The sequence below is a fragment of the Lagopus muta genome, chromosome 7, assembly GCF_023343835.1.
Source record: "Lagopus muta isolate bLagMut1 chromosome 7, bLagMut1 primary, whole genome shotgun sequence".
NCBI classification, from domain to species: domain Eukaryota; kingdom Metazoa; phylum Chordata; class Aves; order Galliformes; family Phasianidae; genus Lagopus; species Lagopus muta.
In genome coordinates, this window is record NC_064439.1 from 31380218 (window position 1) to 31405569 (window position 25352).

At 40.4% G+C, this 25352-nt stretch overlaps 1 long non-coding RNA gene across 3 annotated transcripts in view; it reads left to right on the forward strand.

Moving 5' to 3' along the window:
* Window positions 1-25352, forward strand: part of LOC125695714 (uncharacterized) — a 195299-nt gene that overhangs the window by 67691 nt on the left and 102256 nt on the right. For all 3 annotated transcript variants that reach the window (XR_007378043.1, XR_007378042.1, XR_007378041.1), the window contains exons 3-4: window positions 1102-1166; window positions 18606-18671. This is a non-coding gene — a long non-coding RNA (uncharacterized LOC125695714). The remainder of the gene's footprint in view (window positions 1-1101; window positions 1167-18605; window positions 18672-25352) is intronic.

The window sequence follows — 25352 nt, forward strand, 5'->3', positions numbered from 1 at the left end:
AACAACTAATTTGGTTTTTCCTGTGATCTTTTCAGAAAAGAGGTTTCAAAGCTTTCTGATACTTTTTTTTTCCTTTTTATTTTTTTCCTTTTTATTTTTTATTTATTTTTATTTGTATTTTTTTTATATAAAGGACTGATACAATTACCTTTCCCAGGTATGACACTTGATGGTAAAAGTAACAGTGCATAGGTAGCTCCATAAGGCTTCCTATTTATATTCACAGAATCAACAACAGATCCAAGGAGGACAGCAAACAGTATTTGATAGAACAAATTCTTAGCTACAAAATACTATTTTTCAACACAGTCACCACCATTAGCTATGCATTCTCACAGCGATGAACAAGTGCCTGTGTGCCAGTGGCGACCCACTGAAACACACCACCTCTGCTTCACTGTGTTCACATCCACTGCTTGGTCTCCATCAACTTTCAGCAAGTATAGATGTATGTCAATAGATGCCATTTTTTCCAGATTGAGGAATTCAATTCCACACCTTTCCTTCATATACATTTCCATGTTAGATGCCATTCTGTCAGACTACCCCTCTGCTGCCAGCTGTTGCGCAGCAACAACATGTAATGGGATATTGGTGGGAAGGTTCAACGTCTATACCATACTACCAACATTCACCTCGGACCTCGTGGGCCAATATAGTAAGAGGCATTACTTTTGGAGCAGCCATAGCATTTTGATTTTTACAAGTGATTCTTTGCATTACACAAGCGGCACTCAGGTGAACAAACAAACAAAAAACCCTCTAAACAAACAAGGTCTTTATGGGTACATGTAGTCAACACAGCTTTGAGAAGCAGTTAGGTAGATTGTTTTCAGTGTTTAAACAGGAATTGCAGTGGGGGATGGCAGCCTGTGTCTGCTGGCTGGAAATCACTTTTTGGTGCTTTCCTTTGCGATGCTGGACATGGTTTTGTGGTGTTAAGAAAACACTGGAGAAAAGAATAGTGAGAAAGAGAAAAAGCTTCAAGACAGAGCATGTGGATCTCATTTAAACGAGATGGTAGCAGCTGTGGGCAGGGGGGAGTTGGGCAGTGGCAAGAATAATGTTGAGAAGGTGACTGCTTGCTATCCTCATTTGCAGGTGACAGGCAGCTCCAGAATGTTCTGACTGTAGAGACAGAAGATTTTACTTTCAGCTACTCTCAGGTAATCAAACATTTAGCTCCTTGTCAGATTCTTTGTGCCGTACATTAGCAGTGAAAGAGTGATGCTGCTACTCGCTTCCTTGATGATTCAGCAAGAAGCACAACATGATAGCCTTTCTAACAAGACAGTTACTCGGACATATCACTCAGAGGCTGCACTCTAACCACACACTGGTTCAGTATTAATGCTCTGCATATTGTGCTTAATAGAATTTTAAATTATTTTGATTAAAGTGTCAAGGGATGAGGATTTAAGATTGATCAATGCTGCTTGCTTCTGCCATGCCAGTTGTTGACCAGCCACTTCTAGAATGTTATTACACAGAAGGCTCAAGTGATACAACATGCAGACATGAAAATTATGAGGGAATATTTTCCCTAATTTTATACTGGTAGACTGAGAGGGTAAGAAGAAAGCAAGGACATAGGAATTTTTTGGATAGTAACTGACTTCAGGTCCTAGTTCTGTGGAAGCTGGTGGGGCCTTAACCATAGCCTTCCGTTCAGTGGTGGTTCAACCGTGGGTGAGCAATGGCAAAAAAAAACAAAAAACAAGTAAAAAAGCAAACGTACAGAAAGCCTTTACTTCTTTGAGCAAAGACTGTAAACTTTAATTTATGCCTTGTCTGCCTCTGGAGACAGGTATTTGGAGAAGAGTCAGGATGAATCTTACCAATGTTTGTAAATACCTCAAAGGAGAGTGCAAAGAGAAGAGAGCCAGGCTCCTTTCAGTGGTGCCCAGAGCCAGGACAAGACGCAATGGACAGAAACTGGAACACAGAAAGTTCTGTCTTAAATCTAGGGAATACTCCATAGCTGTGAATTTGAAGGAGCACTGGCACAGGCTGCTCATAGGCTGTGGAATCTCCTGTTTGGAGATCTTCAAAAGCAGCCTAGATGTGAGCCTAGGTGGCCTGATCTGAGTGGCGCTGCTTGAGCAGGGGTTGGACCAGATGACAAATAGTCCCTTCCAATCCCAACCAATCTGTGATTGAGTGATTCTGTGATTTTGTGTTTCTGTGATTCTGTGGAGTTGATCAGCACTAAGTTTTTGCTTCCAAACTCAGATGATAGGAGCAGAGTTGTTCTGTCATGGCAGTAAGGAAGGAGTCGCATATTGCTTCTGTCCCCCCAAAAATACTTTAGCACACACATAACTGCAAATAAATCCACTGAAATTAATGTATAAGAAAGCACACAAATTTTAAATAAATACAAGTGCTTCTGGATATCAGAGTTGGACCTGAGAGTACATGATGCTCAAACCATTGTCACAGAGAGAGTATTTGTTAATGTTTTGAGCTGTATCAAATAGCCTGGAGTCTGAATCTCTTGCTAAGACACTTCTGGTTCTCAGACTTAAGAGACATTAGAAGTGCTAATCATTCATAGCATGCTGCTCTGTATGATGGGCCTGTCTTTAGCTTTGATTTTCAGTTTCATTTACATTAAAAACTGGGAGGAAAAAAGGGGTCAGGAAGATAAGGAATTAACTCTGAGAAATTTAGAGGTATATAGTAGGAATGCTAAGATTATAACAACACAGATAGCTGCCCTGGAATGGGTTTGTCAGTTTGGACTCCTCAGTAGTGGGGCACAAGATAAATGGAACGGAGAGAATTAGGGATTGGCAAGGAATAGGAAATAACAATTTTTTGGAAGATGTGGCCTGTGAAACCATAATCTCTTTCATTACTATCCAAGGTGAAGCTGTGCTCTTCTCTACTTCATCTCTAAAATAAAAGAACAGTCTGTACAGATCTTATTATGATATTCCTTTAATAGATAGTTGCTTAAAATCTCAGTAGTTTGCATCCATGTCATCCATGTCTGTAAATGATCCAATTGCATTTATGGAAGAATCCTGTGGCAGACTAATTGCTGTTATCCAGCTACACTTTCCCTTAGCAATCCAAAATGACCATAAACTCACCTAAACTGGTTCATTAAGTCAGGTCTACAGCCAGTCTGAGTGACCGCACTGGTGAAGCCACCTCTTTCACTGGATAGCATGCTGTTTAAACAAGTACTTTAATTAAATGAAAAAATTGCTGTGATTTAAAGTTGTTTTTTACTTGAGAACTATAGTTATTAAAGTAGCTACTGAATAGATTATTCCAAAAGTAGCACATTTTTTGATTGCTCTTCTGTTCTGCAATTAAGCAGGACGTATAACAATAGTCAAAGACCATTTACCTAAAATGGGATTCATTTGGCTTGATGATAGCCAAGCCATTTATTGTTTGATGAGTAAATCTCAGAATAAAATCAGAACAAAAGCTGATGTTATGAAAATTGTTTAGTAGATTAAAGAATATGGAAGCTAAAAATGAAGAAACATAATGAAAGTCTTCCTTGATGGTTCTCAGTTGGTGTAAGTCGATGCCATCAACTCCGTTGCCTTGTGCAAAAGAGGGAGAGAGAACAGGGAAAGAGCATTTATGTGCCACTGTTCTGAGTCTGATGTGCTGGAGGCATCTGATATATAAGGCTCATCCTGTTTCTAGCGTGGATGTCCAGGACCACAGCCATTTACAATGAATATACAAATAGACAAATGAATATACAGAACCATTAACGTATTAAATAATCATGCGTATGTTTAACTGTAAAGTACATGACTAATCTTTTTGATTCCAGGGGCAGCAGGGCATGCATCTTGTGCAGGTACTTAATAATTCTGTTGAACAGAGACCACAGAACATTATTTACCTTCACGGGTAGACGAGTTAGACGGCATAATTGCATGTGGGTTATCACTCTTATGTGGAGAGCAGGAGACTGGGCTGTGGTCATGCTGCCCTCCTCATGTGCTGCTGCTGTATTCCCTGCATGGCTATATGTCACTTATGGTCTGTTTGGGCCACGTGTAGGAAAGAACCTTCAGGAAACATATGATGACACTTGTGAATTGACAAAGAGGGTCTGACCCTGGGAATGAGAAAAGCTTGAGTAAACAGAAATCAGAGAACAAAAGGAATTCAGAGTTGAGGGGTGCTGCAGGTAGAATAAATGATGAAGGTTTTGTGCTGTATTTCACAGTAAGAAGCAACTCCCATCCCTGAGCAGGTGTCAAGGTACAGTGAGCACCAGGTCAGGGCTGAAGCTGTCAACACTGCTGCTGCTGGTCAACATGTACCCTGTGGCAGCTGCTATTGAATGTGCTCAACTATCTGCTAAACCAAGGCAGGCCTGCAAGTCTCAGGCTGAATCAATGAGCACAGTGTGTCATTCACAGACCTTGGCTCCTGGCACAACCAGGGAGCTGATGCTGCAAAGGCAAACAACTTTGCAAGAAAAAAAGCTATATTGTAATTTACAGAGTAACCTTTACACCACGCGGAAAAGGATTTTCATAAGACAAAGACATGGATCTCATTGTGAAACTTTCTATTCCTTTTATTTCTGTCCTCATTTAAATGAGTTAGGGGGACCCACTTGCAGCCAACCAAATTAGCTAAAAGCTATTCACATAAAGACGGAGATTTTAACAAAATCAAATCGATATATATTATCTCATAGGAACAGTTGTCCAAAGTCAATTTCCAGGTTAATAGCTGTTATTGCCATTTTCGAGTAAAGCAATTAAAAGTAATATTCCTGATACCGTGAATCAGCAGCAAAGTGTGATAAGGAGGCTCGCACTGCACTGGATTGTCAGTTTATTTTGTTCAGTGCCTTTAGTCAGACATTTTCTAGTCAAAGTATTTAACTAAAGGTGGAAAAAGTCTGCCCATCATTTGTTTTTTTTACCTCTCTGAAGTAAAAATGTGATTTTTTTATTGAATTCTGGACTAATATCCTCTTGTCATTAATTTGTGGAATGTATGAAATGTATTTTCTAAGTGAACTTTGTTTTTGTCAGTTTATCTGAACTGAAAAGTAGAGATAAAACACAACAGACCTTTTGTGGTAGATGTTAAAAGCTGTCAATGGAGCACATGTAATATCTTAAACCATAATCTCTTCCACAGAAACTTTCTGTGGAAACTCCCAGAATATCTCCACTTTTTTGCTGTAAGATCTACACCATACAGGCAAAAAAATTTGAATCTAGGAGAAAAACTATCATTTCTCAAGGGGACTTACCATAATATATGAATGAGAAAACATTACTTCTTCCTGTAAAATGGCATGACTATAACATGTGTCCTGCTCCAATTAGAAACTATCTTTTTTAAATTATCATCATGTCAGCCTACACTTGTGAAAACAATTTTGATATATCTGGGGCACATTTAAAAGCAAAGCAGACAGCCACCGATAGCGTTTATAAGCAGGAATTAACTTTTCAGAAAGGATCATTTTATCTCTTTGAGAAGACAAAGAGTTAAGCAAATCCCCCTCATTCATGCCACTTTGGTGGATAAATGCAGATGCGTTTCACAACAGCAAAACAACTACACACAGTTACTTTGAGGGACTAGAGTAATGTTAAATTCCTGACTTGGCATTCTTTCTGTTTAGTGAAATCTTCTCCAAGTTTGCTTTTTCTCTAAAGTGAATGTTCCAGCAGAAGAGCTTGTAGTTGTCACTGTGTTGGATAAGCTGTACTGAACAGAGTGATTTGATTTTGGCTGCAGTCAGCCATCAGTCATGGGCCATGCAGGGAATCCTGACCTGGGAGTGGGCCTTGAGGTGATGAGATCCTGATGTTTCTGTGTCTTTGTGAATCTACAGCATAGATCTGGAGTACGGCAAGAAGGAGTCCGTTCCTAGCATTCCTGTTTGCAAGCCTCTGAGACAGTCTTTGGATTTATGGGAGACATTGCTGCAACATTCCCCACGCCAGCAAACCTTTTCATCCCTGAGAAAACACCTGTGGCTCATGTTTAATCCTTAAGACCTGTGAAAGTTTTGACACGTGCCTAAATAATGCTTCACTTTGAAAAGTATAAAAAATGACCCCCTGGTGCAGCCTTCCCAGCCAGTCATGTATTCACCATAAATAAGGAAGCCGCTAAGGTTTCTCAGCTTCAGTCATTCCAGGATGTAAAACCCTTGGTTCATCTTCTGGGATCTGATTCAAAGACAAGTACACCAATCCTTAGGGATGCTGGGTGCAGCCCGTGCCAAGCAAACAGACTAAGCACTTCTGATTTTAAGCACGTTTCCTTGTTCAGTGGTACTGGTGAGGGATGTAAGTGATATATCCCAGTCCCAGTACAGCTGTGTCTGGAGTTCACAGAGTACTTTTGGGCTGTGCTGCATGCAAGTAGATGACATTACTTCGTTCCCGAAGGCCAGCCTAAGACCTGTGCTCTTCTCAGATCGCATCAAACTTTTTTTAACAGTAGAAATTAGAAGTTTGTCTTTGGGTTTTCCTTGCCAGATGATCTGGATGATGCTGAATGGAATGCAGACTGTCTTCTGCTGTGCACAGAGCCTCAAAATCAGGAGGAACACAGGAGAACTCTCTGTCCACAAGTGACATTTTGTCTTTCAGATTACAGTTTTTAATTAAAATGAACATTTTTTGGCCTGCATATTGGCAGCAATAGGACTGCTGAAACGTGACATCATTTATGGCTGCAGCAGTAAGGAGTTCACTGTCCATGATCGTAAAACAGATTCCAGTCTTGATTTGATATTGATTTAGCAGTCAGCATAACTTTGCTCCATAATATCAAACAAAATATGGCAGGCTGAGTGAAGCATTAACACAGTTCTTCTTCAGATACCTCTTCCAACTCTTACAGTCTGTGGTGCCCTGTAGAGAACAAGGCTGTGACCCCCTCTCCTGTGCTGCACTTGCACATACTATCCCCATCACTGCCTTTTGCCCTTAACAAGGACTAAGGTTGTTTCTGGCCGAAGTCTTCTGTTACAGAAGTGGCAAAGATTTGTGAATCCATTCTTCATCTGCAGACACACTGCTGTTTTCTAGTCTTGTGCTCGACCCTTCCTGCCTAGCAATGACAGTTCTGATGGCTTTAGTCTATTCTCTCAAGTCTCAGTTATTTCCTTCTTTTTGACACAAATGATATAAGGCATGACCTCTGACTCGTTTTGTCTCCTGCTCCCACATTTTTGGTATTCATTAAGGAGATATTAACTTTTGCAGCTCTGCTTTTCCACTCAATGAGCTACACTCAGAGGCTCATATCATTGTCTCTTTGAATGGCAGATTCTTGCTCTTGGATTTGAATTTCATCTCCTCTTTTAATTCCTGATTTTAGCCATAATTCTTCCACTATCTTTTGTCCATTTGTTTGAAAAGTGGCCCAAACTCTGCAATAATGGTTGTCCTTTGAAATGTTAGGAGACATGTGGTCTTTTCAGGAAAACAGCTTATCCCATGAGAACTCATAAAATTGCACCTTTAATTGAAAGGATGCAGCAGTTTGGAAAATTAGTATTCATGCTGTATCCTTGCTATCATTTCCTTTTGTCTACCAGAGTGAAATGAGATTAATTTAATCAGCTATGTCAGATCCAGGCCTGCTTGGAGTGCTGACTTTCTGAGCACAATAAGTACTTTTATTTGGGACAACATTCTGAGAGTGGCTTGTAGGTGAGGGATGTATAAACTCCACTTTGGGCCTCAGCTTCATCTTATTCTCTTTTTAAAGCCAGAAGTGGAAGCAGCCATTTTGTCATACTTTCCTGCCTCATGTCTAATAGATCTTGGAAGTAAAGCTGACTTTAAGTAAAAGCTTTGTGATCAATTTTCACTGGTCTGAGAGGAAAATGTGGAAATGGAAAAAAAAAAAAAAAAAAAAAAACAAACCAAAAACCAACAACAACCAAACCCACAACAATATAACTAAAGACAGACAGAAACTACTGGATTGTAAAATTATTTATAGGTTGATTTTCACCGTTGTTAAGACTACAGAAAAATCCCAGTTGCTAATGTCAATGCAGGAGCTGCAGCCCACACTCAGATGAATTTCCAGTGTTTGCTACCTGTGTCCTGAGATGCTTGCCTCTTCACCCCTGGCATGTGTTCGTGTCCAGCCCACAGTCACATTTCATTCCCAAATTTCATCCCAGACAGGTTATAAATCCATTTATATGAACAAAATGCTTCTGTGTTTATATCCTGATGCCCAGAAGTGATACCTTATCCCTACTCCCCATAACAATCCAGACGTCCTTTGATTGCTTCATATCATCTACATAGTCCCCAACTGGTGAATGAGTTTAATTTTGGCCTATGATTGCCAATATGTGATTTGGGAAGGCATAGTCCAATACTGATGTTTCCATCCTCTCAGAGTGATGACAGCTCATGATTTACATGCAGCAATATGATTCTGAGGGATCTCAAAACTGGTGAAAATAAAGGTTTAATGATTGAATTATATATTCTCTTTCTGTGGTGGAAAATAATATAAGACAACTGACTCGACCAGACAGATTACATAAGCCCAAGTTAAGTGGTAGAATAAAAATGAGTGATATTCCTCCTTGGCTTAAATACAGCACTAAGTAGTATGCCCTTGAATTCAGCATAAAGCAATTTCCTCCTCCTTGGTAACAGCTAGGGGGCATTCTGAATGCAAATAGAGTCAGCTTTGCATTTTTAATATTTCTTATATACATAATTCACTGCCTCAGTTTAGAAACGTTATTGCTACCTCTTCTGTGCATTTAAATTATTTTGTACCTCTGAACTTTCATATTAAGTTTAATGTCAGCTCTTAAAATGTATTTTATCCAGGCGAGCTTGTGCTTACAGCTCTTGAAATTCACAGATTGCACAAATATGCATACAGGCACAAGTACACTGTACCAGTTAACCTGAATCGTTCCACTGAGACATGGGGATTTTTACTAACTACTGACATGGTTATGCCAAAGCACTGAAAATCAATAGATAACAAATGGGAGCAGACCAAGTGCAATCAGTATTAACATCACATTTGTGTGAGGTCTACTCCACATATGTAACCCATGGGCATAATGAAAATTCTAGCTGATCAATAGGAAACAATGCTTTTTCTAAGTAGAGAAAATAATTACAGATGGAAGAAGATATCCACAGTGGGAGGAAGTCCATCCCTATGCTAAGTAGGATTAATTAACACATTGCACAAAGCCAGGAAGATGTGTTGTAAGTGTGAGATGGTTCAGAGCAAGCTTTAATTCACTGCATGTTACAGAAGAGAGTAGTGGTCCAGGTAATCTCCTGTGGCCACAAATGCTCATGAGATTATTTTCACACTGGAGGAGATGAAGACAAAGATTTACAGAAGATTTACAGCATCTTGCTTTATTCATCAAACTTCCTCAATCACAGGCTGACATTGTCAACTGCTTCAAACCAAGGATCCCAGAAAGATGGCAGGGTGAGGGCATTGCTCAGCTCAGTTCTAACTGCCCATGATGGCACAGCTCTATCAATCTTTTCCATGCTTCATGCAGGAAATAGAGCCGGGAACACTGTCCTTGTTGATCTCACCTTTTTTGCAGCCTCTCAGAGCAGGCAGGCAGGAATCAGTTGTGCTCCTTCTGTGGAGAGACACACCTTTCCTTCATGACAGCCTGTGATGGAAGAAAATGGGATCATCTCACCTCCTGCTCCACTTCATGTGTTTCCCCAGAAGTCTCTCCTACAAGTGGAAAATCCAACTCAGATTGAGTCAGCAGCAGTGTCTGGAGTGCAGACAAATGTCAGCATGACTGGTACTCATTCATATACCTTGCATTATCCAGGAGAGGCTATAAGCAAAATATATGGTCAAGTTCTCTGCTGGTTTGAGTCTACTGACTTTCTCAAAGCAAATTCAATTTGGAAACAAAATCAGGACCCCTGCCTACTGCTTCACAATCAGTAATAGACATCCTGCTGCCAACTCTAACTTCCCTCAATTTACACCAGCATAAGCCTATTGGCATTGATGGAAAATCCACCCCTAACTCGCACTGATCTTCTGCACTTCACATGGGAAGCTGGAGCTCTGCAAAGTCAAGGGCTGTAATGGTGGTAACATTCATGGGAATGCCAGCAAGAACTTGAAAGTATTTCCTTGCTGCAGATGAGGACCATGTGCTGAGGCTGGTGGCTGCTGTTACTGAAAAGGAGCCTGTTTCAGCGCTGCTTGTGCATTGGCAGTCAGCAGCTTGGAACCCAATCCTGTACATTTTTGGCAAAATGGCTGGTGAAATCCATCCCCAGTTTGATTTCTCTCCTCTCAGCCAAAGTAATTGCTACTGATAAAGTTACAGTGGGAAATAAATGAACTCAGAGTTTACACTAATGTTATTGGTGGCACTGGTGGGACTGTGAGCTGCTCTAACTCAATTTCCAGACAAACAAAGCTATGCTCATTTTGATCACCGCCAGTGCTCCTTAGGCTACGCACGGTATTTGGTGCAGGACAAACAAGGTAGAGCAGCTAACTCTGTAATTGCAGAGGCCGTTTCCCAAATGAATACCTGCCTTCAGCCTTAATGTTTTGGCTTGCTGGACAAACACAATAAGAAAAAGATTCAATTTGGATTGAATCAGTTGTTCCTAATATTACTTTACTTTAAATGAAATAAATCTCCTCTTTCAACCTTTGCCTTAATTAAATGGATTCACTTAACACAAAATAGCCTAGCAGAGATATAAAACCAAAGACTGAACCAACAAATAAAATAGAAGTGGTTTTTGGGGGGTCCTTGTGAAAGAAGGCCTTCAGCTAGATTCAAGCTGTAGTCCAGTAGCCCAGTGGTTGGAACAGTGACCTACATTTGGCAATCTACATTCTGATCTTCTCCTCACCCTGAAGACAGAGTTCTCTGTCCTCAAGAAAAGCTGTGCCACCTGCATGGCTATAGAGCATGGAAGTATGGCCACATGTTGTTCTAGAGGGGCATGGTGACTGTCTCCAGTTTATGCTACTCTACTTTTAATAAATTCTTTAAAACAGAATCCATTTATTTCATCTTTGTCTTAGTTTCAGCTGTAATGGAATTGTTTTCTTCAGACAACTTCAGGCAACCGATTATCTCACCTGTCAACACAGCCAGCTGTTTGCTAGTACATTTGGAGGAATAGGAACCACATCTTCCAGCATATGCACTCCCTAAAAGCAAAATTTCTCAGCTGAAGATTCTTATCAAACTTTGGAGAAATCACTCAGCTTGGTTTTTTTGTTGGTAAAATGCATTCAGTTTTTGAGACTTTTGGGAATAAATTACCAGTATGGACAGAAGTCCATGCAAACTTTAGGGTAACATTGCCTTTTTGTTCCTGAGTAGTCTTTTTTGGTAAAACAGGGTGCAAGGTAGCACAAGTACCTTGTTGTACTAACAGGCACTGAGTTGAGCCAAAAGCTAGTAATACAAAATACAAAAAAAATACAAAAGCTAGGAATCTTGACAGATGTTAGTCCCCAGCTGCCCATGTATTCTCATCTCCCTCTGCTCTAGAAAAAGTAGGAATTCTTCAGAGTGACCTAAAGCACTGGCTCTCTTCTTATTTATTTCTCACTTCTGCTGTCATTCATTACACTAAAGGTTGTTCTTTTAATAAAGCACGGTGCGTAAGGAGAAATAACTTACCTTCTGTTCTAATTGATGAATGATGTGTGAACTAATCAGAATGCTTTGCTATAGCCACCATTAAAGCAACAGAAGTATGTGGCTCAGGAGAGATTTGTTAAATAACTTCAACCTTTAAGTGTAGAGGATAAATGGGTGGTGACATCATTATACCTTGACAAATAGAAATTATATCATTCTCTTTTTTTCATTACTGATGGATGATTTATTTCTATGGCTTCCGTTTCCATAAGATCCACTCATTGTCTCTAAAGTTAAAGCCTTTAAAAAGTGCAGTATGCAACTGAAGAGGCTATGACATTTTGCACATCAGCTGCAGTGTGTTGTGTTCAGAGCTGTTCTCCCGCAAGGTACTTCTAATAGAACAATACCATGATGTGCAGTATGGTAAGACAGAAGGAAACATTTGCAATCTATACTTGGGCTTATTTTTCCACCAGCCACAAAAACAGTGTGTAACGAGCCATAGGGCACTCAGTGTGATTGTACTGCACCTCTATCAGCTGCTGGAGGTTTTTTATCTTTGCGACAAACTTGATGCCTTAGAATTGAGAGAGGGCTGTTCTGTACTGCAGAGCTGGGTCATAATAAACAGGCAAATGTTTATTTCATCCATAAATAGGCAAATGTTTATTTTCTCTTCCATATTTCCCCAGTATATTCTGGGGTCCTGGCTTGTTTGATTGCACTTCTCATATAGCCAGTGAGATGGGCCAGAATTTCCCTGAAAATTGCAGTTATTACTGAAGATTGCATTTCTTCTACTTTTACTGTAGCTTACAAATCAGAAACTAAAGTATGCGACTGTTTGGATATATTCTCTCCACAACAGATTAAAATGACAGAATAAATCTTGGAAGTTTGTGGAAGAGCTTTGTATGAATTATAACCAGAGATGAAAACGAGGTGAGCTTTGCTTGGCTGTGACCTAAATGAGGGAATTAAGCTGATGCTGTGTCAGGGCAAAGTTTGCAAAATAAAATAGGAGTCACTAGCATGTACTACAGAAGAATAGAGAGCAGATTAAAGGTGACATTTCTGCCAGAAAGCTTTTGCATGTGCCAGGGAAAACAAGAGATCAAGGTTACTTAGAAAAGAAAGAACCAAGAAGACAAAATTCACATAGAAGATCTCATGGGTGCTGGCAGGGCTTTCCCCGTGGCCACAGCTGGTACACTGTGGGCTGAATAATTGCTTGTGCTCTTACCCCAGGGAGAGAGATGCAAGATATGGCCAAGACATGATGACAAGTACTCTGATTTATTTGGTGCCTGGCAGGAGCTCTGCAGTCAACCCTTTCCTATACAAGAAACTCTTAAAAAAGAGTCCCTGAACACTTAATCTGATCCTCAGAAAAGCTGTTAAGCTAGTCCCCGCATGCAGTCCATTCTGAGAGGATACATGGCCCAGCAAAAGCTGGGGGCTGTCCCTGCTAATGATGCCTGCAGCCACTATGTTCCTTCTGCAAGGAGCTGGTAATTGGGGAAAAAAAAAATGGCAAGGAATCAGCTCCAGGTAGGCTCTGCTGAAAATTAATTTCTATGTATGTCTATGTGTGGATTTAGGACTCAAATCTTAGTATTACTCTTGCTGTCAATCAGCTGCCTTAAAAATGGTAAATTATTCTAAGTGCAAGAGAAGGAATGGAGGGATAATTTAATATAAATATATAAAAATTAAGTGCTCCCACTAAATCAGACAACCTACAACAAAATTCACTTTGGAAAAATCTGTGTGTAGCTTCTACAAAAGCAACGATTTTGCTTCAGAAACAACTGTGAAGAAAATCACCGTGTTTTCACAAGAGAACTGATGTTCATTCAGATCCCTTCTGGACCTAAAAAATCTATGAATCTAGGAAATCATGCCTCATTTCACAATCTAAGTCATTAGAAACACACTTCAATTATTGAAGTAATCACATTTCTTGGAAATATGGCTGCTGTCTGCTTAGACGATCTGTGTTTTATTGAAATTCATGAAAAGAACAGCATTTGTTACCAGAAGTCTTCTTTTGTATTGTTTTCACAGACTCATTAGGACTCCAAAATACACAAAACTGCTCAGTATTATGATGTAAAAATGATGTAAATGAATGCACCAAAGAATTGCATGATCTCCTCCCTCCCCTCTTTTCTCTGTAAAAGCAAAGAAGGCATGGAACCCTCCCAAACAGGCAGAGGTGCATCAGGAAACTGCAGTTATTTTATACACCTGAATAACTGTTCTATTACATCCTATTATGTTTTGCTGTGAATGTCAGAGAGGTGCCCTAAGAATCAGGAACTACTTAAAGAGATACTATGCAGTTCCTACATGCTAGAAACTTGTCTTTACAATAGAAAACATAGGCAGGCTTAATTTTGTCTCTTTCAGTGTCCCTTCCAAGGGAAGGGAGAGCAATTCAGCTTGAATTTCTTAATGCTGCTGTGAAACACAACCAGTTAAGCACATCTGATGAGCCACCTGGTGAACTCTACTGTGGGGCTGCAGAACAGGATTTACCTTCCTGCTCTGGAGGCTGAGGTAGAAAATCAGCACAAAACTCTTCTTTATAGAGATGCTTCTGGGTAAATAATAAACTGAGTCAAAGAGGATGAATAAAGGAAACTTTTTTTTTTTTTTTTAATGCTGAATGAATATAAGGTAGGACTGAAGTAAATGAAAACATTTCCTTGAGAAAGTGAACTCAGTAGAAACTTCTGGTTTTGATGAGCTGTCTCTCTGAAGAACTGGATGTGCTTTAACAGTATCGTTTCTGATTTATCTGCTGTTGCCAGATAAATTTTTCTTCAAGGGGGGAGAGTAGAATTCTCTTTATTTAATGTACCATGTCTGGAATGTGGACTAGATTCAGCTACATGTCGCTTATAATTATTTATGTAACTTATTAATCACCAGGCTGTCACTCAGTGTTTATAAAACACAAAAGAACACTTGGAGCCTGAAAAATTACATTTTTCCTCCCCTGTACCTCCCCAAAGGCCCCTTTGCACTTCTGAGGAGACCTCCATTTAAATGAAAATCTGTTGCCCAGTCTGAGCAGCAAGGAACTCTGTAATGATAATTTAAAGAACATGCTTGTGCTTGGGAATTGGAGGATTTGCTTTAAGGTGCTGTTAAAGCTTTACTTTCAACTTTTCTGGAAAATGCTCTTGGCTCATCATTAAGGTGTTGGTTTTTTTTTCTGGATGGTTCATGGATAGTGTCCCCGTTGTGCCTGCTCAGCAACTTAATTTTCCCAACACTTAATACTTGTAAAACCACAGCAATCTCCAAGATCGCTACCTGTGGACTGTGCCTGCTTGAAACTGGCCAGTGCCTTCAGAAATTGTTAGAGTGCCCATAAACAGACACATGTGGAGCTCTACACCCTGCTTTCCAAGCCTTGATACCTTTTTACCACCCTTGTTCCAAGCCTCTTGTAACTCTATGATGAGTAAATCAAGTGTGGTTTTGCACAATTTGCTTTTGAGCTCTTGTGCAGGATAGCTCACAGCCTGTCTTTCAGGAGAAGGTACCAGTTCACAGAAAACAGTCTTGGGGCTTGTAAATAGTACATAGAAGAGCAATGACTCCATTCAGCTGAATTACATTTAAGATTTGATTATGAATGGCATCTTTGAGGCAGGCCATTTATCATTTGGCATTCTACGTGGGTCTCAGTGTCTTGAAGCTTCATAAAGGCAATTTATTAAACAGCTTCAGCCACATGGGGAGGTGACCCAGTGAGCTGGTGAAATCCACTATCTGGTGCCCACCTCACGGGCTGTGGTACCAGCAAGGTGCTTATGCTCTTGATGCCTCAGCACAGCCAGCAGTTGTTTTACTGGTTTTTATCTGCCTTCTTACCTGTTTGGTAGGCTGACGAGCAGCATGTTTTCAGTCTTTGCATGAAAGGCTCCACATTAATCCATGCCATGATCTGCTTTGTTTGCTTCCACCATTAAAATTACTTGTTTCCCCCAAAGATCTGCCATCTGTCACTCTTCACCTTTTACATTTTTTATGCTCTATAGCTGAGCAAACACGAGTGCCTGGGTAATCCTATTTCCCATTATCTGTGCGTGGAAGTGCCCTGAGGTCAAGGCGATGGTGAAGGCTCACTCTTGCCTGGGTTCCCTGGAACACGAGGGCTCTCCCTGCAGGCTTGTCCAATTGTTGCTAAAAGCACTTTGGGTTTTTCATTGTAGTTGTTGCCCAATCTTAAGAAAACTACTTTAATTTGGATTATTTTCCCAGGAAGCAGCATAAAATTGAAGGTGGGATGGGCAAGGAGATGAGGCATTAAATGAGGGAATGTGGGTGGCTAAAGGGGATGGCTCTGTGCTCTCAGCAAGGGTAGTGATACTGAGGTGTCATTGGGCACCTTGGCACTTGACAGAGGGCCAACCCTTTTGTGATGGCTGGGACACAAGCCACTGAGTCACCAGTTGCAAATGATTTTTGTGTTTTCATAATCCTTGTGAGTAATATCCTGTCAAAGTCTCATCAAAAGTTATTAGTCTCTCCATAAACTGATACATCAATATGTAAACTTGCCTTGTAATTAATTTTATGAGCTATGCCCCTGGCACCACAGAGTTCTTATTTCATTTTGGGAGCATAATTGATTAGGCTTCCTGTAGCTATAATGTAGGCCAAGGATGTTGCCACCAAACAAGGAGCAATCTGTGACAGCTCATTTGCAGAGAGCTATCTACTTTTTCCAATGTTGAGCATACAGAAGGCAGTGCAAAATATTTTGTATTGCTACTGCAGTGCTCTGCTTGGAATTAAAAGAAAGACAAAACAGGGTAATTAAACAGACAAATTACTAAGGTAAATTTGTATATATTTGTACAGCAGCTTTTATTCTCCACTGTAAAGGTTTTTCTTCTCCACTGAATTCCTTTGATAATGTTTGCCTCACTATAGCATCAGATGACATTCCCGTTCGGGCAATTAGATTTTGCATTGCTAACATTTCCCTGTTACAATTGCATCAGATACTTTCCTCTGCTTTCCGTAGCTGCAGTGGCACAATTAAATCTCTTTCTCTGATCTCCCTTTTAGCAATTACAGAGCCCATCTTTATGCCAGTGCTTTAGTAATAGGATTTCCCTTCTCTGTCCCTGTTTAATATTTGAGTGAACGTTACCTGAGAGAAATATGTTGGACATGCAGGCTGTATTAGCTTAATTTATGGCTAGCATGAAAGAGGCAATATTTCCTGTAGATAAGGTCAAAAGGGCTTTGTTTTCTATTAATTAAAAATAAGCTCTTACAGGATGATGCGTGTAAGTAATAAAGACATAACGTGCATTTGTGTGGCCATAAAGAAAAGGAGTGGGATTATTCACAGAGCAGTGATCGTAGCTGGAGCCTCGTTCTGACCCTGGCAACAAAGCAAACAAGGGGCAAATATGGATTATTTTATTCCTTCCTGCTTATGCCAGCTGGAGAAGTGAGCTGAGTGCCCAAGGGATGCAAATCCTGAGTTGTCCAGCCCCTGGAAGCTTATAGACACAAGGATGAGACTAAGAGTGTCTGATGCTTGCAGCTCCAGGGAAAGCTCTATGTGGCTGAATGTGGTAGGAGTTCTGTCTAGAGCAAAAAGAAAGCAAAACCTCAGAAAGCTGTTTAAAAATGAAACTAAGAATTTCAGAGGAAGAGTCAGAAGAAATGAGAAATGCTTCCCTCCAAAGCAGCAACAGAATGATAAATTACTTTTGCCTTTCTGAAGCCAAGCTAGAAAACCTCTGTTCACCTCTATTATCTACTTCTGGTCTCTGAAGATGCATTACCATATTAATTCATTGCATTATACAATCTGAGCAACTAAATGAGTTTACCTTATGCCCTCTTAATAGTATTTTCTCTTAATGCTAGCTTTAAGTGATACATTTTAGGGGATACTTGAAGTAGGATGCATCAAGAAAATTTATTTAAATTCAATTTTGCTTACAAATTATGACTTATCCCTTCTTGATGAACCAAGTATGGAAAAACCACATAGCCTCTCCATGGGGGAAACCTCTCGCCACCGAGACTGCTGCTACCTCACATGTAATGTGGGGTTTTACTGAGGCAAAAAGCAGCAGGAGGCAAGAGGAACTGTTCCCGTCAAAGGCATCTGTGGCATCGTGGGCCGAAAAACGTTCCTGATGGATCAGGATGGTTCCAGTCTGCTGGAACACAGGGCATGTGCTATGGTGCTGTGCTGCATATTGTACCCATTGCGTGGTTCAGGGTGTGTGTGCGTTTGGCTGCATTGTTTGTTACTTGGGCTTTTGTGTTGTTGTGGTTTTTTTTTAATGTTCAACTATTTGCTATTTACAACGGCTGATAGAAGTAGCATTAACTTGCTGCCAGCTGGAGATCAGTTCCTATCTGACCTCTTGATACATGCTAAACAGCTTGTGACTTCAGAGGGAATTTCATCTCATCTTTGTGGCACTAACATAAATTAGTAAATAGAAAGTATCTTCATTTGACATGTTCCAATGTAAGTACATGATCAGCAGAGTCTCATGTTCAGTAATTTTAATTTAATAGGTTTATCCCTGTGCTAGGTATGCTATTCATTTAAACTGACCTTGCTTTATTTGAATTATTGCTCAGATTTGCACAAGTACAAATGACCTAATCTTCCAAAATACATTTTCTGATCGACATAAGCAAACATTCTGAAGAAGCAATTATGTAAAAGAAATGGTTTTAGGCAACAAATGGCTCTATAAGTAAATGAATGCATCCTAATCACAGGCTAAAAAAGTGTGACACTTCTATACTTAAAAAAAAAAAAAAAAAAAGTTAAATCAATGAAATGTGATGTTTCTGAAAATAAGAGCCCAAGACTACTCTGAGAAATGGATACAGTGAAAACAAAGGCTGTTCCAGCCTTTTGCTGGTGCATAGCCTGCATACACACATCTGACCAGTGTCACCTCTGACTTTCCAGGTCTGCAACATCAGCGAGAAACTATATGGAAAACCTGCCCATTTTTTTATCTACAACCTGTAGGAGGTAAGGTTTTTTAACAAGTTGAAAGGTCTTTCTTTAAAGCAAAAGCACTGCAGAAGTTTGCCATGCTACTCACCTTTGTGTCTTTTCTATTTTGTCCTTTGTCGATACCCAGGGATTATATTATTTATGTAGGTTTAAACACTTTTCCTTAAATACAAGAAGAATGTGGGGAAATAGATGTTCCACTTCTGATACATTTTTAACATGTATCTACTCATGCTATCTGTGGAAAAATGTAATTGATAACTGTTAGAAAGATATTACAAAGCCATGTACTATCAATTGTGTCAATGGGTACGGGAAGAAAAGCAGTAGATGAAACTTGGTGCTGGAGAAATCAGTATAGACAAATGATTTTCTCACAGTGATCAAATCTTAGACTACTTACTGAAGATAATAGGTAGCTACACAGTTGTGCATTAGTATGAACAGAGTATCAAGACAAGGAAGAAGAAGGGTGAAAACACAAATGTTGCTTGAGATAAAAAGAAGAAATTATATTGCTAAAGAGAGAGGAAGAGCAGTATGACAGCAGTCAAAGCACTGTGAGAAGACGACAAAGAAATGCAGTAATAGAGAATGTATGACATAAGGAAGATGAAAGGCACTGCTTACACCTACAGTTCTCGCATGATCCTTGGTGTGATGCTGGCTTCCCATAAGGTAATACATGGCACATGGCTAGGATAAGCTGACACAGCTCCGTCTAGAAGTACTCAGAAATGTTTTCTCTCTTGTTTTCCTTCCTCATAGGAATGGGTATGGTCTACCAGGAAGGTACATCTTCCCAAATCTGTGGGCATTTTTTTTTTATGCTTAGAAACAACAAGAGTGCCTTTTTACACACACCTTGTTATTAGTCCAACATCTCCAAGTTAGCATAACTTATATGATAAAAGACTTCAGGAAAATAGACTGTTTTCACCTAAATCGTGCTATAGCTGCTACAAAGGGAATGCAAAAGGAGGTGTCCAGGACAAGAGCATCTTTTATGCTGTGATAATGAAAGGCATGTGGCTGTGAGGAGCATAGCACAGTGCCAGCTGGCAGTGCACTTGATCTTTATTGGTGGCATCAGTCCCCAGGAACAGGAGAGATGTGTTTGTCCTATCTCCAGGTGGCTGCCTACACAGTGTGGGCAGAAGAAGGGCTTTGCTGATGTAAATTGATACTTTGCTTATGTTGCTCATGGCAATGCCTTTTTAACTGGTGTGCAAGATGAGAAGAAGAAATGTGGTGTCTCTGGAGAAACAAGTGTCTTTTAGATGCACAAATTAAGCAGTTATTTACAAATCCCTTGCTGGCACTGGGGAGGGAGGTGGCGCTGGGCACAGCAGAGGCAGCACATTAGGCAAATGTTTCAGCTTTGTCTCTAAGATACACGCTGCCCTTTCTAAAATAAATATGTTTGTACCTTAGAGAAAAAAGGAATCAAAGTGCTAATACTTACAGGAGGCACACAACATGAAGTGCTGTTTTGTATACTTGCTCATTTCCTCAGACTTCTGGGTATCTCAAATATGTCTCCTATGCATATTTTGGACCATGGAGATGTTTCCATGGTGACAAATAGATGCTATGTTTATTTATTGGGCAGCAGAGAATGACAATGTCGGCAAATGACATTTCTTTCCATTCCTTTTTTTTTCTTTTTTTTTTCTTTTTTTTTTTTTTCATCTTTCCAAGGGAGATTTGGTTTAGCTAATGAAGCTGGCAGCAGAAGCAGCAGCAGTTTTTCAGATATCATTCAGCCCCACTTTGAGTACATGAGACAAAGGTAGAGAGCAGTTACTGTGGCTGTGTGATTCTCCAATTATCCCTCCAAAGCCTTTCTCTATTCTGCATGCACAGAATTTGTGGTGAGTGGGCATTGCCTGCAGAGTGTCAGGGAGATTTCATGGGAAAGGATGTAAATATTTCTTGCATTAAGTGCATGGCTTTTTTGTCAGTCCTCCCTCACATCTGTTCCTGTCAGTATTGTCCATAATAATGATCTTTTAGGTAAAGCTCTTCTAGCCCATACTGTTCTGGGAACAAAACAAAAGAAAAACCACAAACAAACAAAACCAAAAACCAACCAAGCAACAACAAAAAAAGCCCTTCATATTTGCAATAGCCATTGAAGAGGAGGAAAGAGAGATTTTTAGGAGGAGGCTTCTGTGAGAAGAAGCTTCTGGCTGCCACCTACCAGGTCAGGCTGCCCAGGACCCCATCCAACCTGGCCTTGAACACCTCCAGGGATGGGGCATCACAACTCCTCTTCTAGAAGGAAATTCATTACTCAGAGCTGCCAGCACCTCACTGCTCTGAGTAATGAATTTCCTCCTAAAATCTAATGTAAATTTCCTCTTGCTGAAGGAGTGAGGTTTTTATAGTCCATCTTTCCTCCCTCCTAATGTATGTGTTTGTGCGGGAGCTGCCCAGTATCTGGCTGTGCTTGGCAAAACAGAGGAGCCAGCAAGACAAGCAGTTTCATGCAATATTAACAAGCAGAAGAAAGAAGCTGATGATACTCATCAGTGGCAGACTAGATCTAAGTTTGAATGTTTGACTTGAACTTTTGAAAGTAAGTAAGCTCCTCTGGCTTTGCTTTTCCTTCCCTAACAGTTTTGAAATTTTGCCACTTGACCTTTCATTGAATGGGGAACTGCATACACTGTCCATGCAGGTGTGGCTTGATGCTAAGAAAACACACATCAAAATGGCTCTGTTGTTTTTCACAGACATATCTGATCTTCTCAGCAGGAGAATCTGGTCTCCAGTCAAAAGATATGCAAATCTACACCCATCCATATATAGTCAGCACATTCCTGGAGATTTTTATAGTCTTGCATAAATGTACAAGGACTGCTCCAAAAGTAATGCCTCCAATTTCATTATGTTGGCCCACGAGGTCAGAGGTGGATGTTGCTTGTATGGCATAGAGGTTGAACCTTCCCACCAATATTCCATTACGTGTTGTTGCAGCAGAGAGAGGGGTAGTCTGACAGAATGGCATCTGACATGGACACGTGTATGAAGCAAGGGAATGGAATTGAATTCTTCCCTGTGGAAAAAATGGCACCCACTGACATTCACTGACACTTGCTGAATATTTGTGGAGGCCAGACAGTGAATGTGAGCAGAGTGAGGCAGTGGTGGTGCATTTCAGCAGTGGTGACAGTGATGAGAAAGGCAAGCCTCATTCTGTTGGCCATGCAGATATTTATAAGCATGGCATGCAAGTTCTTGTTGACCACTGTCAAAAACGCAGAGTTAATGGTAGTGACTATGCTGAAAAATAGTGTTTTGTAGCTGAGAATTTGCTTTATTGACTGGTGTTATTGTGCTCTTTGTATCTGTTATAGTTTCCATGGAAATAAATAGGAGGCATTACTTTTGGATATTTCTACAAAATGCCTTTCTGTAAATAATTATCAATTCAGGACTTTGTTTGAACTTGGAGATGTTTAATTCTTGCAAGTGTTTTTTTCTGCTTTTTGGTGGTTTTTTTTTCCTCCAAATGTTTTGTATTTTGTGTCTGTGCTCATTTCCTGAGCAGCCCATCTGTGCATTGGACCTAGGACCCTGGATCTGGATTTTCTGTCTCCACTCACACTTGCAGAAAGCTAACCCAGAAAATGTTAAGTACAAACAGAAGTCCATTCGTAGGCCATAGCAAAGACACAAAAGAATATGTTCTCTCCTTTAATATGCTGTAACCCTAATCTTGCACTAGTTCTTACTGCCAGCAATTTAATTACAGGGATTTGTTACTTACATCTTGAAAATATTTTTGGAGGGCTTTTCTCCCCTTTTGACTGTTGGATCAGGCCCACTAAAGCTGGCATATGCCTACAATCACAGGAATGAAAAAGGAAATACTCTATGCTGCATGGAATAAGAAAGATGTGGAGTTCTATCCACATCAGCTCCTTCCAAATTGTATTTGTGTGCTTCAGCAAGTCTTCAGACTAATGTCAGATGGATCCCTTGGATGGTTATTACATTGCCACTGCTATGGGATCAGAAGGGTCTGTGCAGTTGCCTTTGGCTGTGAGGCAAAAAGCCTTGTGGCATGGTGTCAAGAAAAGGAGGAAAGAATAACAAGGAGACAAATGAAACAACTTGGCCAGCCAGAAGATGTGACATTGGAGCCAAGCCAGTGCTGTGACACAACATGTGCTGTGAAAGGTCCGTGGGCAGCTGGCACGCTGCTCACTGTGGGACGTGGGTGTGCGGCAGGGATGTCTGCATCATCCTCCAGTTCCCAAGCCCTGGCTGCTCTCATTCAAGGTGGGGACATGGGGCACTGGGCCCAAGTAAACTGGGAGCTAAAATGGGAAAGGAAAATCCTGCAGAAAATTTATGCGGACATTTGAGTTTGAATGACTGACAAGTTCTGCGATATCAGAACTTTTGTTGCATTTGAAGGAAAAAGTGGGTACTTGGTTTTGGTCTTGAGAAGAGGCCCTGAAGAGGAGGCTGACTACTCTTGGTGTGTAAACTGGTAGGGGGAAGCTCTGGTGCATCCCTGCTCTCCGTGAAAGGTAGATCTACCAAACAGGGAAGCTTCAGAGAGCACTACTTGCTGTTGTACTCTTCAGCTTCTCCTTGTCACAAAATCCTTTGCCTCTTGGAGCTCAGGGACTTTCTAGAAACAACATATTCTCATACTTGTTGTTTTTTAAGTCTGATCCCTTGGAAGTCTTTCAGTCAAACGCAGTGGTCAGTGGTTCCAGGTCACAGTGCCTTTTATATGGCTTTAAGCAAGAAATTCCTAATGATATGTTTACACCTCAAGCATTCCTCTGAGGTTGCCTTCACAAGGAATCTGCTCTCAGAGCTCATTTGTTCTGATCATTAGCTCACATTGCTTTTCTTGCTGAAAAAGGGAGTAACTGTCTGCAAATCCAGGTTCTGTGGGCTACATATAAAGGTGGATAAAAGCGTGCTTTGAAAAACAGGTCCGCTCACTTCTCCCACAATGGAAAATCATTCATCTGCCAGTGTTTGGTAGTCTCAGCTACATCAGATGCAGGAGAGGCCAGCTTCAAGAAAAAGAGAAAGTAGGGAAATGAGGCAGAGGTGCCTCAACTGGAGAGAAGAGCAGGAGGCAGTCTGAGATGGGATGGCATCAGAAAGACCACAGAGAACCATGAAGTGGACCTCAGCATTGGACAGTGGCATGGTCTGATGGAAGTTAGGATAATTAGGATAATACAAAAACAAATGTTTCATAAATAGCTGGACTGGATACCTACAAAAACATCTCTTCCTGTCTTAGGAACCACCTCACTTCTACCGTTGTGAAGGCTTTTGTTTTGCGGCATAAGATGTCACTGACTGGCAGAATTGTTCAGGAAAGCCAATTGCCCTTCCTAAAATGCCTACATTCACCTCTCTGTGACTGAGCTGCTGCGTTTCTTGATGAATAAATAACATGTTTTCAAATCCTGGCCATTTGTCCAGACAAGAAAAGTCTAAGTTAAATATATAGAGTTCTAAATCTTCTCGCAAGGGCACATGAGAAGGGAAAAAAATTTTCTATAGCATATGAGCTTTCTTTCACTACCTTCTCCTTTTCCTCTGCATGTATTCCTCCAGGCAAAAGATAAGTCTTCTCTGTGAAAGTAAGATCTTTCCCTTAGTATATTCCCAGATTCAAATTTGATCAGACTGATTCCTAAGAAGCTCAAAAGAAGATACAAATGGCTGCTTCAGGTTAAAAATGGCCTTTTATCCTGTGAAACACGTCTAAAAGGGGCTGTCTGTCCCTTTACTCACATCCCTACCCTGTGAACCCCATATTCTTACAGTGCTTGATCTTCATAGGGAGAAACAGGAGTTTCAAGGTTCAAGATCCAAATGTGACTCTAGTTTGGGCAGACTGGAGTTCATCTTTCCAGTGGGCTGATGATAAAGATCATTTAAAAACCATCTGCTTGAATAGAATTTAAGTGCTGTCAGACACTTGCCTTGTACATAGCGGAAAAGGTGGTGCTGAAGGTCCAGAGGGATTACATGGTTTCTTGGTCTCTTTATTATAGGCTTTCAGTAATGCATACTTTTGATACAGCCAGACTGCAAGTTGGTGCAATATACATGATGTACAGCTATCACTTGTAACTGGAATTGCTCTTTAACATTAGCAATCTTTCTGAAAACATTTGCACAGCAACTGCTAGCAGAGAAACCCAAAAGGAAGGGTTAAAATGAACAAAACTTGCATTACACACGATCAGTCAAATACAGTGGCATCTGTCAAACAACTTCAAATTCACAAGTTTTTTAAAAAATACATTTCCAAGAGCTGCTCCAGTCTCCAGCACAGAGCAGAGTGCTGAGGCAGTCACTTAAAATTCTGCTAAATCATTCTGCAGCTTTCTAACCAGTGCTAATAGCTTTTAGGCTGGCGCACAACCTCATGCCAATAGGAAGCCTTGCACAGGCTTCTAAGTCTTTTATGTGTGTGGGTAAGCAAGAGAGAGCACCACAGATTTAATTTAGTGCCCTTGGTGGCTTTCAGTAGAACGTGTATTAATCACTTGTGACTTCTGTTTTGTGGGGCGGGAGTTTGTCTGGAGTAAGGGAAAATCAAATAAAACTCATAAAGTTGAAAGTTGCCTTGATTTCATTTGCTGATTTTAAGCAGCAAATTGTTTCTTACCCATCCTTGCATGATAATTGGTAAATGTACTG